This window comes from Paroedura picta, chromosome 2 (genome assembly GCF_049243985.1).
Source record: "Paroedura picta isolate Pp20150507F chromosome 2, Ppicta_v3.0, whole genome shotgun sequence".
NCBI classification, from domain to species: Eukaryota; Metazoa; Chordata; class Lepidosauria; order Squamata; family Gekkonidae; genus Paroedura; species Paroedura picta.
In genome coordinates, this window is record NC_135370.1 from 30,307,255 (window position 1) to 30,321,369 (window position 14,115).

At 44.9% G+C, this 14,115-nt stretch overlaps 1 non-coding gene across 1 annotated transcript; it reads right to left on the reverse strand.

Annotated features, from left to right (window-relative positions):
• Window positions 1-6,178: 6,178 nt before the first annotated feature.
• Window positions 6,179-6,253, reverse strand: TRNAT-GGU (transfer RNA threonine (anticodon GGU)). Its single transcript has one exon. It is a non-coding gene; the product is annotated as a tRNA-Thr (tRNA).
• Window positions 6,254-14,115: the final 7,862 nt, after the last annotated feature.

Consider the following 14,115-nt stretch of genomic DNA (forward strand, 5'->3'; position numbering starts at 1 on the left):
ACAAGGAAATGCTACACCACGTAAAGACTGATCTATCACTGTTAGGCAAAATCACGAAACTCCAGCTTAATTACTTTGGCCATATCATGTGATCCAACACAATGGAGAAAGCAATTATGCAGAGACTGGTCAGTGGAAAAAGGAAACCAGGCTGACAAAGAGCATGGTGATCGGAATGGACACTGGCCAGAACACTGCACAGCTGAGGGAGGCAATGCGGGATCATGGCAACAGCTTAGCCATGCGATCACCAAGGGTGTTTCCACACAAAGACCAATGTTGCCAATTGGTTCCACAAAGCGGAAACGCTATTTTTAAAAGTGCAATCTCGGCGTTACACATACCTACCTTTGTAGTGGAATCCAGTAGCGTTTCAATCGTTTCCCACAGGTTTCCAGTCTCGCAAAAATCGCTAGAAAGGAAGCAATTTTTTCTGTGCTTTGTCAATCAAACGAACAGCCAATGGGTGGTTGTTCTCATGCTCCAGAAAAGCCCCTTTCCCTTTAAGAACAGTTTTTAAAAGAAAAAGAAAAACACACGTTGTAACGAATATGCCTTGATTTCGCCTAATGGAGAGACCCGTCTAACTGGTGTGTGAGCTGGCGAGTCTTCATTACCATGCTCCCCCAAGTGAAAAAAAATCCCCCCCCCCTGTATGGGCGCGATTTTTGGCCGAAAATAAAGGGAACTTGCAAACGGGGCTGTGCTGTGCTTGGGGACTTAGGGGAGCTTTAAAGCACTTTTGTGGAGGGACTGTAGCCAGAGAAGCCTCGCTGGGTGAATGAAGGCTCGCTGGTTGGTTGCTTTCTGCTCACTCCGAGGAAAAAAATGGTGATCGCTTCGCCGGAAGTTCGGAGGAGAGAGCCAGGGGGAGGGACTTTGTTGGAACCGCAACAATGGGAACGCACAGGTCTTTTTCGCTAGTGTTGCAGATTGTTTGCAAGAGTGTAGCACTTTTCGGAGGGTGAATCTACTTTTCCCGATTTCCCTTTAAGAGCTACAACGAATCGCTTTTTGTGGGACTGTTTCTGGAGTGTTGCAGACTGTGTGCGACGTCTTGCGGAACTGCAAATTAATAGTGTTTACAATTTGCAAGCCTTCTGCTACATTAAAGTCATGCGGAATGGACCCAAGAGTCAGATATGACTGAATGGCTGACAACAACAAGAACAACATCATGTACACCACCCCGAGATATCATTGTGAGGGGTGGTAAATACATTGAATAAATAAATAAGTACATAAAATAAGCGTATTTCCACTTATCTGACTCCTGAGGAGGATCCCTGAGGGATCAAAATACATTTGGCTTTTGGTCTTTACAGTCTTCAAGCAGATGCTTTAAGCTGATCCTGCATTGAGCAGGGGACTGGACTACATGGCCTGCATGGCCCCTTCCAACTCCATGATTCTATGATTCCATGTGTTAATGTTGTTACTTACTGTACTACACAGTATGTATCGGGGGGTAATTTTTATTGGGGGTTTTATATATGTTGTAACCTGCCACGAGCCTTTTGGGAGTGGCGGGCTAGAAATCAAATAATAATAATAAATAAATAAATATGATGATGATGATGATGATGTACAACTGGGATTTTATCAGTTACTTAACTTTGATTAGGTGCACGGAATAATAATAAATATTTGGATTTTAAATTGTAAAAACAAAAATTGCCTGCTCAGCCTTTAGGTTCCTAACTTGACTGTTTCTCCACCAACCTTGGCAGTGGTTCTGGAGCCCTCTTGAAACGCTGATGTGTCTCCCTCCCTCAATAGCCTGCTGTGCTTCCCCTCTGCTGTCTGGCATTTCCCTCCCAGTGTGTTCAAAGCAGACAAAACAAGGCATTGATCATGACTGATGAAGTGGCTTGCGAAGCTCTGCTCCTCACCTGCACATCAAAATAACTGCAGCAAAGCAACTTGAAAAACAAACAAACAAATAAGCCCAAATAGGGGCTCGTTGAAGCATGGTGAGTCCTACTGGCAGCTGTTTAAAACACCTCTTGAGTCAAGTGTTTAATAATAGGGTCATGGACGGGCTCCCTCTTGAGTCATGTGACACACCAGTCTGCTCCTGAATGGTGGGTCCAACCAGATGGACCAGATAAACATTACATACCGGCGAGAGAATGTGGTGATACTGAGGGGAATTTTGCAACTTTGATTAATCGTCTGGATTTATGAACAAAAATCAAAAAATGGGGAGTGTACAATAGAAAGTCTACTATCAAAAAGAGTAATCCAATGTACACTGTGGAAGGAAGGGAGGGAGGGAGGGAGGGAGGGAGGGAGAATAGTTGGTTCTTATATGCTACTTTTCTCTACCCGAAGGAGTCTCAAAGCGGCTTATAATCTCCTTCCCCTTCCTCTTCCCACAACAGACACCCTGTGAGGGAGGTGAGGCTGACAGAGCCCTGATACTACCGAAGGAGAAAAGTTGGTTCTCACAGTTGCCTTCCCTTTCCTCTCCCCACAACAGACACCCTGTGAAGTGGCTGAGGCCGAGAGATCCCTGATATTCCTGCTCATTCAGAATAGCTTTATCAGTGCTGTGGTGAGCCCAAGGCTGCATGTGGGGGAGTGCCACCTTGCACTGCCAGTCCCATCGAGACGGCAAGTTCTGTTACTCCCATGACACATTCAATGCATGAACAGCTGAACAAGGTATCTAAACTCCATATTTACCCAACAAACAGGATTGATTCAGAGTGACCCTGCCTTTCCCCCGCAATATCCTAGAGTGGATATAACCCTCAATATTTGAAAACTCAGCATGAGTAAGGGTGCAGCTGTCTGCTTATCCCGAACTAACTTGCAGCTGAGCCTCCAACACTGTGGAAAAGCCCTGATTGGCCAGGGCATCAGTTCAAAGGCTTCCTGGTTCCCAGGTTGCAAGCTTCCCTGAAAAGGGAAGCCCTAACTTCTCTCAGAAGAGATTTGCCACTGGGATTTATTCCCCCTCTTCAGTCCTCTCCCCCCCCCCCCCATTCAAGAAAAGAAAGAGGCTCCTGCTGCGCTTTGCTCTCCTTCCTTTTGAGCTTCCCTAACCACATGCAGAACACTTTTCTGTTTCAATGGGGAGGGGGACATAGAGGAAGATCCGAGTTCAAATTGATCTGAATTCAGCAGGATCCACAATGGAATAAACAAAGTAAGTGCAGACTCAGCCCTGCCTTGAGATTCCTTTGGGCAGTGTATAAAAAACAACTCTTCTCACATTTTAATTCTCCCAGGGGACATTCAGAGAATATCCTATGGAATTAAGGAGAGCTCCCATCCTCTACTCATCTGCTACTGTTCATCAGGGTGCAATGATGGAGAAGACAAATTTTACCATACAGTTTCGGATGAATCCATTTATATGGCATTATTCCTGCTGGAATGCCATTTAGTGGGTCCACGTTCTTCTCTAGACAAATCATTTAGCAACCTATTCAGGTACATGCTGTGACTACCATAAAGAGGGACGGCTTGATGAACCAAATTAGGAGGACCCAGAAGAGAAAAGGCTTATATTTGCTTACAATAAATAAGACTTCAGTGGATCCAATAATCCAATGGGGATCAAAGGGAATTTAGGATGTTTAATACAGAGTGTTGATAACAATCCAGCTGTACACCAAGGGGCATATTTCCTAAAATTTGTTATTCAAACTTGCTAGTGGTTAGACTTCCGAGGAGGGGGAAAGACCACATACTCTAAAATTATGATAACAGGTAAAGACCTCTCCGCCGCAATTAAGCAGAAGAAAAAAGAATCAAGCTGGCGATGGCAAAATGATTTATTCCAATATTCAAAACAATTTCAAAATGGATTTCCAGGTATAGTCCGTTTTTGATAGCTTCATCAGTGATATTCCCAATATAACTCAATCTTCTCTAATTGTATTCCTATGGGTGATGAATTTGTAGAAAATAACTTAAGTCTCTGGTAATATTTTGGTTTATGTGGTTCAATCCCAAAATGGTCAGATAATATCCAAATTTGTAGGGGTCTACTAATATTAATATCACAATGTGTAGTAACTCTTCAGCAGTAATATTAGTATTATTTTTTAAATTATTTTAAAAAAATTAAAGGCACTTCCACATTGCTATGCAGTAATGCCACAACACAGATGCATTTTAAAATAAAAATCAACATTGCTATGGAGAAACACTAGAACGATACAGCATTATACCCCCCCCCCTTTGGGATTCATGTTCTTTTGTACTTTGGTGGATTTCTGAGGTGCTGAAAATAGTCCCTGGACTATTTTGGAAAATAGCCCAAAAAGTCATTTTGTGTAAATTATTGGCTTAAAAACCAAGCACTCAGACTCCTGTATAATTCGGAGAAGGCTGCTTGATCACCTGCCCCACCCCCAAGCTTCATTCCCCATCTCCAGAAAACAGAAAAGGAGCTGTGTTTTGCCTGACTGATCCTAAAAAGACCGTCTACACTTTAAAGAAGGTTTTATTTTACTTGGACAATGTGGAAGGAGCTCTAAAAGCCACCAACATTCGAAGGCTGTCCAGGGGAAGATTCCTCATGCAGAAATGGTTTAACATTAACTTTCTATGATACCGAGGAAGTGTGCATGCAAAAAATCACACCTTGAATAAAACTTTGTTGGTCTTAAAGATATCAGTGGTCTCAACATTTGTTTTGCAACTTCAGAGCAACACTCAAATCTATTCGCTTTCTGTGAAATGTATGTATGAAGTCATCCAAGGACAATTAGTTATTTATGGTGCAAAACCTTAAACGTAAGAATTTTTGAAAAGCATACGGCTTCATATTTCTTCTGCATTTTCCTCTTCACCTGGTTTTTCAGGCAGCGGAAACACACACGCCAGGATCTGTGTAACATTTAATATCAGATTTGCTAATCTGGAAATGCCTATAGTGTTCTAAGCACTTTTCCTACATGTCATTTAAAGGAAGACAGCTCCTAATTGAATGAGCTGTGACTTGAAGTGTTTGCAGTCCTTTAATAATTCATCTAACACTGCGATCTCTAAAGTACCAGCTTAGCGGAAATGATCCGAAAGAAGGAAATCATCTGTGCTTTGTGCAGCCCATAATGAAATGCAGGAAGGGTGGGGGGGGGGGAGCAGTTGTGCTCAGCTTTTTTTTCCCCCCTCCCTCAAAATTTTCACAAATGACTCTTGCTTTCAAAATGTCGCTCTGGGGAGTTCGGCAATGCTATAATCAGCAATTCTTTTAAAATGAGAGATGGCTTTGCTAATTGAAATTAATGTAATTTATTGGGTTTGGCTTTTTTAATTTTTTTAAAGCTTATCCTTCACTTCAAAGTCTCGGAGAAATAAGGGTCACCTTGCAGTATCTTAATACCGATGAGAACATTGGGTTGCAAAGCCGGTAAATAAACAGGATGCTGAATACCATATCAGCATAGCCTGTGGTACTAGGTACCCTCCGTGAATACCTTGATGTGTATCCATCTTGCACAGCATAAGCAATAGCTCTAGGTATTGACATCGGTTATTGCCCAAACTCCAACATACGCAGCTATTTATTTATTTATAAGCCACTCGTCTCACAGGGACACAAAATGAATTTACATGTCGTTCTGATCGATTAGTAAGGAAAACCACAGTGGTGTAGCTGTTGGAGTGCCAGAGAAGGACTGGAAAGACCCCCTTCCCTACTAAGCCATAAACCCTACTGCATAATTTCAGACCAGGCTTTTTTAGACAGGGTTTCATGAAACCTGGGGCTTCTTGAGGGCCCTGGAAATGTGGGAATTAATTTTTTTTTCAAATCTGTTAAACATTTATTGGGTGATATCACCATTTATGGTCATGTTGACTCAGCCACCCCTCCCAAAATGGTCATTGATGGGCCTGGAAGGGAAGGGACCCTTGGTGGGTACGTACCTATGCTTCCCAACCATATTCTTCACTTCTGGGGTTTCTCAAAGCCTGAAGAATGTTTCAGGAGTTTCCCAACAGAAAAAAAAAGTTGAGAAAGGCTGTCTTAGACCACTCGTTCTCTCTAATTGTAAGGAAATGGACAAGAGTTCCAGGTATGCCACAATCACATGGACACACAAAGCTGCCTTATATTAAACCATTTGCCCATCAATATCAATATTGACTGCTCAGACTGGCAGCAGCTCCCCAGGGTCTCAGGCCAGTTTTCAACATCACTACCTGATCCCTTTTTAACTGAAGAAGCCAGGGATTGAACCTGGGACCTTCTGCATACCAAGCAGAGGCTCTACCACTGAGCCATAGCCCCTCCCCTAAGCACCTCAGGGAAAGTGGAGGGATCAGAAGGTAACAGACAACCGCAATCCATTCTCATATGGGTTTATCCTATTTTCTTTTCCAGGAATCCTAAGACTTTGAATTCTATAATTTTCCATTAAAAAAACCTGAGACCATGGGAAGGCACTAAATGTGTGTGAGTTTTTCCCCTGTGCATTTCCAGTTTCGGTTTTTGTTTACCTCAGCCTTCACATGTCTACTGAGGGCATAGGTGGCTTTTTCACAATACGAAGTTAAATTTGAGAATGGATTTTACTTCTTAACAGTCGCTTTCTCAAAAGATCTTCCTGCAAATGAAGGGGAATGGCTTCAGGAGGAACATTCATGCTTCACGTGGCCATGATTTTGACATCTCTTCTCATGTTCTAAAGCAGTGGTTCTCAACCTGGTGGTCGGGACCCCTTTGGGGGTCGAATGACCTTTCCACAGGGGTCACGGCAGAGCGAGCAGCTTGGCGGGGTGGTGCTGCCACTGTTGCCACTCCTCCGTCAGGTGCCCACGTTCAACCACCAGCTGCTCCAGCAGCGCCTCCAGCACAGTGCAGTCTCCCGCCAGATGCTCCAGGTAGTGGCGCAGCTCGGCCAGACAAGAGGCAGAACTGAACTGTGGAACCCCGGAAACAAACCAATTTATATACAATCATGAACAATGGATCTTCACGTCATTGGTCAGTTTCGGTTTAATTTCTGTGAAAGGACACTTGCATAAGTTTATGGTTGGATGTCACCACAACATGAAGAACTGTATTCAAGGGTCGTGGCATTAGGAAGGATGAGAACCACTGCTCTAAAGTGAAGTAAAAAAAAAAAAAGACGTGGCTGTATTAGTAGCTCACTATGTTAACTGATCGGTTAGAAACTGAATTACGTGGGAAGAATGCATGTATTCCTTCCTCTCCCTTTCCCCCTTACATTTAGGAAATTGAAAGCTAAACATTGAGGGGATAGATTCAAGTGGATAGCCGTGTTGGTCTGAAGTAGCACAACAAAATTTGAGCCCAATGGAACCTTTAAGACCAACAAAGATTTATTGAGGGGATGGGTCATTACTGAATATATTTCAGATCCCTGTTGACTTGCTCAATGAACACACTTGGCTTTAGCACCAAACCTGTTTATTGAGATAGCGATACAGAGTTCACGATTATTCTTGCTGAAACTGATTTGATAGGCAATACACCGAACAATATAACCCAGAAACCCCACTCCCAATAGACAACCAGCAGGCTTCCCTCTGTTCTCAGGAAAAGCTCACAAACTAGTTTTGCGCTAAGGTGGACATGACATCACTCGTGCAAGGCTGACTCAAGGCCAGGTGCACTGATAACGTCCAAATTCTCTCCTCACACAGTTCAGTCCTCCCAAGAGAAATCAGGCAATTAGACTACACAAATGAGTAAGCAACGCAAAGCAATAAAACCTGTTACAATCAGTTAAGTTTCCCATGCCCGCTCCCCGCTGGCAGATAACAATGCACAAAATGACATGGGACACTGGCAGCTGGCACCAACAGGGTCATGGCAGGAGTCTGGAAGTCAGGCAGATCTTGACAGTATCATGGTATTAGAATAAGGTGACCAGATTTTAACATTGGCAAAGCAGGACACCATTGACCAGGGGGCTTCTTGATTAAAAATTTGGTCTATATGGAGCAACAAAAAGTTTCATAGAACACATAGAACACAAAAATAGTATTGTAATATATTTTTTTAAATTTCAACATAAGTACAATTTGCCAGGTACCCCCAGATGTCCCTCCAAAAAATGGGACAATCTGGTCACCTTATATTAGAACCAAATATTTGATCACATGGGTTAAGTCTCTGCAGAGAGGCAACTAGCAGGAGTGGAGGCTGCTTGTGAGGATTCCGGATACCTGAGAGCCCCTGTGAGCATGAGCATGAGGAAATGGGATCTGTGACAACAGCTACAGAAAGATTGGGCTTATATCTTAATGAAACAGCTGTTGTCCTCACAAAGCAGATAGGTGTCATCTCCAAGAAGAAGCTGATGACGCTGAGCTGCTGGAGTAGCCACTATGTCACAGTTCCGTACCAGTATATCTCTTTCTCAAATGCAGGCCAATCTGCAGATATCTAAACCTATGGATCAAGTCCACATGGACCGAAATTAGATTTTTCTCCAAACTTGGGGGACACCCCTCCGATTTACAGAAAAATCTGAAAACTGTTTTTTTTAAATCCTTCCCCTAAAGAATAGCATTGCTGCTCGTGCACGGAACACTTCCCAAGTCCAGATGCTGATTCCTGGGGGCCCTGCTGCCAATGTACCCACTTCCAAGGGCTCTGCCAAAATTGACATGGTTCCCAGGAGCCCTGACTCAGATTCACCAGCTTATGCAAGCCCGGCCATCAATGCACTATCACCTGGGGCCTTGCTACCAAGGCAGCAGCTCCTAGGGTCTTTTCTACTGACATGCCAACGCCTGCCACTGATGGACCAGTTCCTGGGGGCCCTGCTGCCAGGGCCTTGGCTCCCAGGGGCCCTGCTACTGATGAGCCAACTCTCAGGGCCCCACTGGGGTAGCTCTTGGAGCAAGGGCAGAAGAAGAGGAAGAGTTGTTTTTTAGACCCCACCTTTCACTACCTGAAGGAGTCTCAAAGTAGGATACACACTTTTCTTGGATGCTTTAGGATGCTTTCGGCTGATCCTGCATTGAGCAGGGGGTTGGACTAGATGGCCCCTTCCGATTCTATAATTCTATGAAAGTGGCTTATAATTGCCTTCCCATCCTCTCCCCACAAAAGATGCCTAGTGAGGTACGTGGAGCCAAGAGACAAAATTGCTCTCTGAAAACAGCTCTACCAAGACTTTGACTAGCCCAAGGTCGCCCATGTGGAGTGGGAAATCAAACCCAGCTCTCCAGATTAGAGGTTGCCATTCTCAACCACTACACCACGTTGGGTCTCTGAGAAGTCCTGAAAAGGTCAGCCCCAGAGGCCCACAACAAGTTCAAGGCAAGAAGGGGGTGGGGGGGAGAGAAAGAGAGATAGGAGAAGATTGATAGGGAAAAGCATGGATATGAAAGAGAGGGAGAGGGGGAGAAAGAAAGGGGAGATGACTGACAGATAAGGGGAAGGGAGAAAAAGCAAGTGGGGGGGATGATAGAGAAGGGAAAGAGAGAGGGCATTATTGACATTGGGGGGGGGAAGCAAGGGGGTGGGGTATCTCTTCCTCACAAGTTCCTTACAGGTCCATGCTTGTTACTATTTCCCCATTACATCCATCCCATCAGTGATCTTCAGCTTTTCCAGACATCAGACCCAATGAGCAGAGAAACCATTAAGCAGCAAATATGTGATAGAACATCAGGAAGAGAGGAAGCCAGTCTGCGGATATCGAAATCCATGACCTCACTGACCTCATTAATATCAAGGCCAGGACATAGGCAAGAGTCCGAAAGAGCCAGGGAGAGGAAAACACCAGGAGGAGTGCTATTGTGAGGACGAAGCCAAGGTTCTGAGCCATGGAGGAATACTCTGCACAACTGAGTGAGAGACCTTTCAGCAGTCATGCAAAGAGAGGGAGGAGGCATGGCACCCTTGGTCCCTATGCATCTTCCAAAAGGCCTTGAAAAAAAGGGCTGCTTTCCAAGGGTTTGTGACCCAGTAGGAATGGAGTTGTCTGGCAACTGGTGGGAGATGAAGGGAGAGGAGATGGGAAGACATAACACTGGGCCAATGATATTGCTGTATCAGGGTTTTACAATAGGGTTTGGGGTAAATCCTAGAGCATCACTCCAACATGGCGATGTCATTTCCAGCTTTGCACCAGAATTGGCATAGCACTATTGGAAGAACTGGTAAGCCTGAGTGGGAAGTTCTTGTTCCATAGAGTCCACCACCAACCTGAGTGTCTCTATCTGTAGGTTGAAGACATCTGACTTATACAACCATCCTGATCTCACCAGCGACGAGCACTTTAAGCCCAAATCCTATATATGTTGACCGGGAAGTTAATCTCTTGGGGAAAAAAGTGAGCTTTTGGAGTAATCAGGTACTTCCATCAAAGAGTTAAGTACACATTTGGCTGGGTCACTGTGCTTAAAGGAGTGAAACAGCCAGACTAAATAATAACCAAACCAGGGCAGACTTGCTAACAGCTGTTGTTTCATTCATTTGTGCCTGACTGTTTAGCAATGCAAAATGGCCCCCTATCTCTAGCTTTTCTTATTGCTTGGTACTTGATGTTGAACAATGGGATCTCGATGGACAGCTTCTGATAAGCTTTGATGGACAGTATCTACTCCAAGTCCCTGTAATGTGTCACATCCATCTGTCTGAGGGTAGAGAGAGACAGCTTGTATTTGACCAAGGAAAGAGAAAGCAAATCTAGTTAGCATGAAATGTATTCTATGTCGCTTTTGAAATGTATAATACATAGCTTTTATGAATGAGGAGGGGGGATGGTAATAGCATAGCCCAAACTCAATAGAGCTCAGAAGCCAAACATGGCCACTACTTGGATGGGAGACCACCATGGAAGACTCTGCAGAGGAAGCCAATGGCAAACCACCCCTGCTTAACCACTTGCCTTGAAAACCTATGGACTGAAATTACTTTAAAAGAATTTTTGGATCAAAATCGGAAAGAAGGTCCTGACAGAGCAGTTCTCAGTGGAACAGGCTTCCTCGGGAGGTGGTGGGTTCTCCACCTTTGGAAGTTTTTAAGCGGAGGCTGGATAGCCATCTGACAGAAATGCCGATTCTGCGAATTTAGGCAGATTGTGAGTGGGAGGGCAGAAGGGATTGTGTTGATGCTTGGCTCTTGTGGCCCTTTCTTGCATGCCCAGGAAAAGCCAATTGCCACTTCGGGATTGGAGGCAAACTTCTTCCAGGCCAGACTGGCCAGGGATTCTTGGGAGGGATGGGTGGGAGGAGCATCCTCTGAGCATGGAGTTGGGGTGAGTCGGCAGGTCGTTGTGAATTTCCTGCATTCTACAGGGGGTTGGCCTAGATGACTCTGGAATTCCCTTCTAGCTCTATAGTTCTAGGACACCATAAACTGGCCCTTTACACACACACATGTTCACACATACATGGTATTGCCATTATGAGAGGAAGCCTGAGTTGTTATCTGGCTTAGATGCTTCCTTCTTCTTCCAGCATGGAAAATGATCCTTTTGTGGAATGGGTAGAACATTATCCTTAACAGACCTCCATGAGCACTGCATATATAAATAGGATTTCCTCAGCTCTCTTGCCTCCTGCTATGCATAAACAGAGAAGTACAGAGATAAGCTTTTATAAATATTAGCTAGCAATCACAGTGGTCACCATGCCAAAGTGCCATGAACACCTCATTAAAAAACTGTACTGTCACTTCATGATCACTCCCGATCCAACAGCAACAGGAGACACAAAACTGAGTGCCCAGAGCCCCCTTTCCCTCCAGCTGAGGCCACAAAGGCATAAGAATTGCCCTCTTCCCTTTCTCGTGGAAAATATAAATGAGGCCGATGCGAACGGGAGGCAATGCATTCTCTTTTTCAATATGGTTTCAAGAGACAAACGTGATCTCTGTTTAAGCAAACTTGAAGTCCTACTTTAAGTGAAGGTAAGTTGGATCTAATCAAATGTCAGTGCTAAAAAAAAAAAAAAAACCTACCAAAACCCTACATCACACTTTCCCTTCCAAAACGGAAACATATAATATTCTGTCTTCTGCAATAACCCTTTTCGTCAGATACATTTCTTGGAAGAAGCACCGTTCTATTTCCAATTCCTCCAAAACTACCGCGACTCTTCTTCCTTCCCAGTCAAGGCAATTGCTCCAAGCCACTTTGAAAATGATGAGCGAGTGAAACAGACAGAGGTTCAAGATGGCAAAGAGCTTCATTGATGGGGTCGTAGTGTAATCATGGATTCAAAATATCCGTCCCTCACGCCATTCAAGGGCAAGCAGACAATCTAGCTTGTGGAAGGAGCCGTCGCCGTGAGAATCTTAATGCAGCCCTTAAACTGCCTTCAGGAGAAGAACTCTGCCAAATGCAAAGGCAGATGACTGCAAGTCTGCGCCACTCAAGGATAAAGTTTTCCCCGTGAAATCTTCATTCCCCCTTGTTCACTGTCATGTGTCACAGACGGCCCATGACAGGTTAGACCAGGGGTAGTCAAACTGCGGCCCTCCAGATGTCCATGGACTACAATTCCCAGGAGCTCCCTGCCAGCGTTCGCTGGCAGGGAGCTCCTGGGAATTGTAGTCCATGGACATCTGGAGGGCCGCAGTTTGACTACCCCTGGGTTAGACGTTTCTGCCAACCTGGAGTTGAACTGGCCTCCCCCGGCCTCTTGTAGCTGCCTGCCCTCCCTAGCTCTCCTTTGCTTTCCACTTCAGAGATGCTTTGTAGTGCAAAGGTGCTCTCATCTCCGTCCAGCATAGAATGCTAGACAATCATGTTTTACATTTCTCATGTGAAAGCAACTGACTGTCTCATGTTTCTATGGATGAAACGGGTAAACGATTTGGATGAGCAATTGGCACCTAAATCGGCTTGGGTCTCTTTATTGTTCCTTGCCTTCGACAATGCCCATCTGTGACACTGAATACTTGTACATGCCGACTTCCCTAAATAAAGACTATATTGGGTTTCCCCAATGCCTGGAACTCCTGTGTGTGACTTTGAGGATTTGAACCAGGACTGCACAGCTTACATGAGGAAGGCCTAGGGGACAATATGACCCAAAGGGGTACCAAAGAAGAAAAGAAGAAGAGTTGGTTCTTATATAACGCTTTTCTCTACCCGAAGGACTTTCAGAGTGGCTTACAGTCGCCTTCTCTTTCCTCTCCCCACAACAGACATCCTTTGAGGGAGGTGAGGATGAGAGAGTCTTGATATTACTGAAGAAGAAGAAGAAGAGTTGGTTCTTATATGCTGCTTTTCTCTACCTGAAGGAGTCTCAAAGCGGCTTACAGTCACCTTCCCTTTCCTTTCCCCAAAACAAACACCCTGTGAGGTGGGTGAGGCTGAGAGAGCCCTGATAGTACTGCTCGGTCAGAACAGCTGTATCAATGTTGTGGTGAGCCCAAGGTCACCCAGCTGGCTGCATGTGGGGGAGTGCAGAATCAAACCTGACTCACCAGATTAGAAGTCCACACTCCTAATCACTACACTAAATGGGCTCTCTAATAGAAGCAGTGGTCCTTATAATTATATTTTAAAGTGTGGGCTCCATATCAGAATTTTTAAAATATATTACCCAGATGAAGAACAAGATGAAGAAGACAAAAAAGAGTTGGTTCTTATATGACGCTTTTCTTGACCAGAAGGAGTCTCAAAGCAACTTACAGTCGCCTTCCCTTCCTCTCCCCACAACAGACCCCCTGAGAGGTAAGTGAGGCTGAGAGAGCCCTGATATCACTGCTCAGTCAGAACAGCTTTATCAGTGCTGTGGTGAGCCCAAGGTCACCCAGCTGGCTGCATGTGGGGGAGTGCGGAATCAAACCCGGCTCACCAGATTAGAAGTCCTCACTCCTAACTTAGATTAGAAGTCCTCACCAAGCTGGCTTTCTCTCCCTTAGGAGGGGCAGCTGTCAAGGCACAGAGTTTCTGGTGGGGCTCACTGATACCAGCAACACCCTGTCAACTCATTTGGTAGCACTTTTCACCCCCCACATCCTGTTGCAGACACTGCCCAGCGTCACTGGGGAAAGGTCTTCAGGAAGCTGTGAACATGGGCAGAGGAATTACTTGTCGGCAGACAAGGGAAGGACACACAAACAGGTGGGAGACATGCAGGTGGATGGGAAAGAGCATGAGTGCCTGGTTGTGAGCACAGGAGAAGACGGGGTCCTGGGAACTGTCTGCCCTGAGGCCC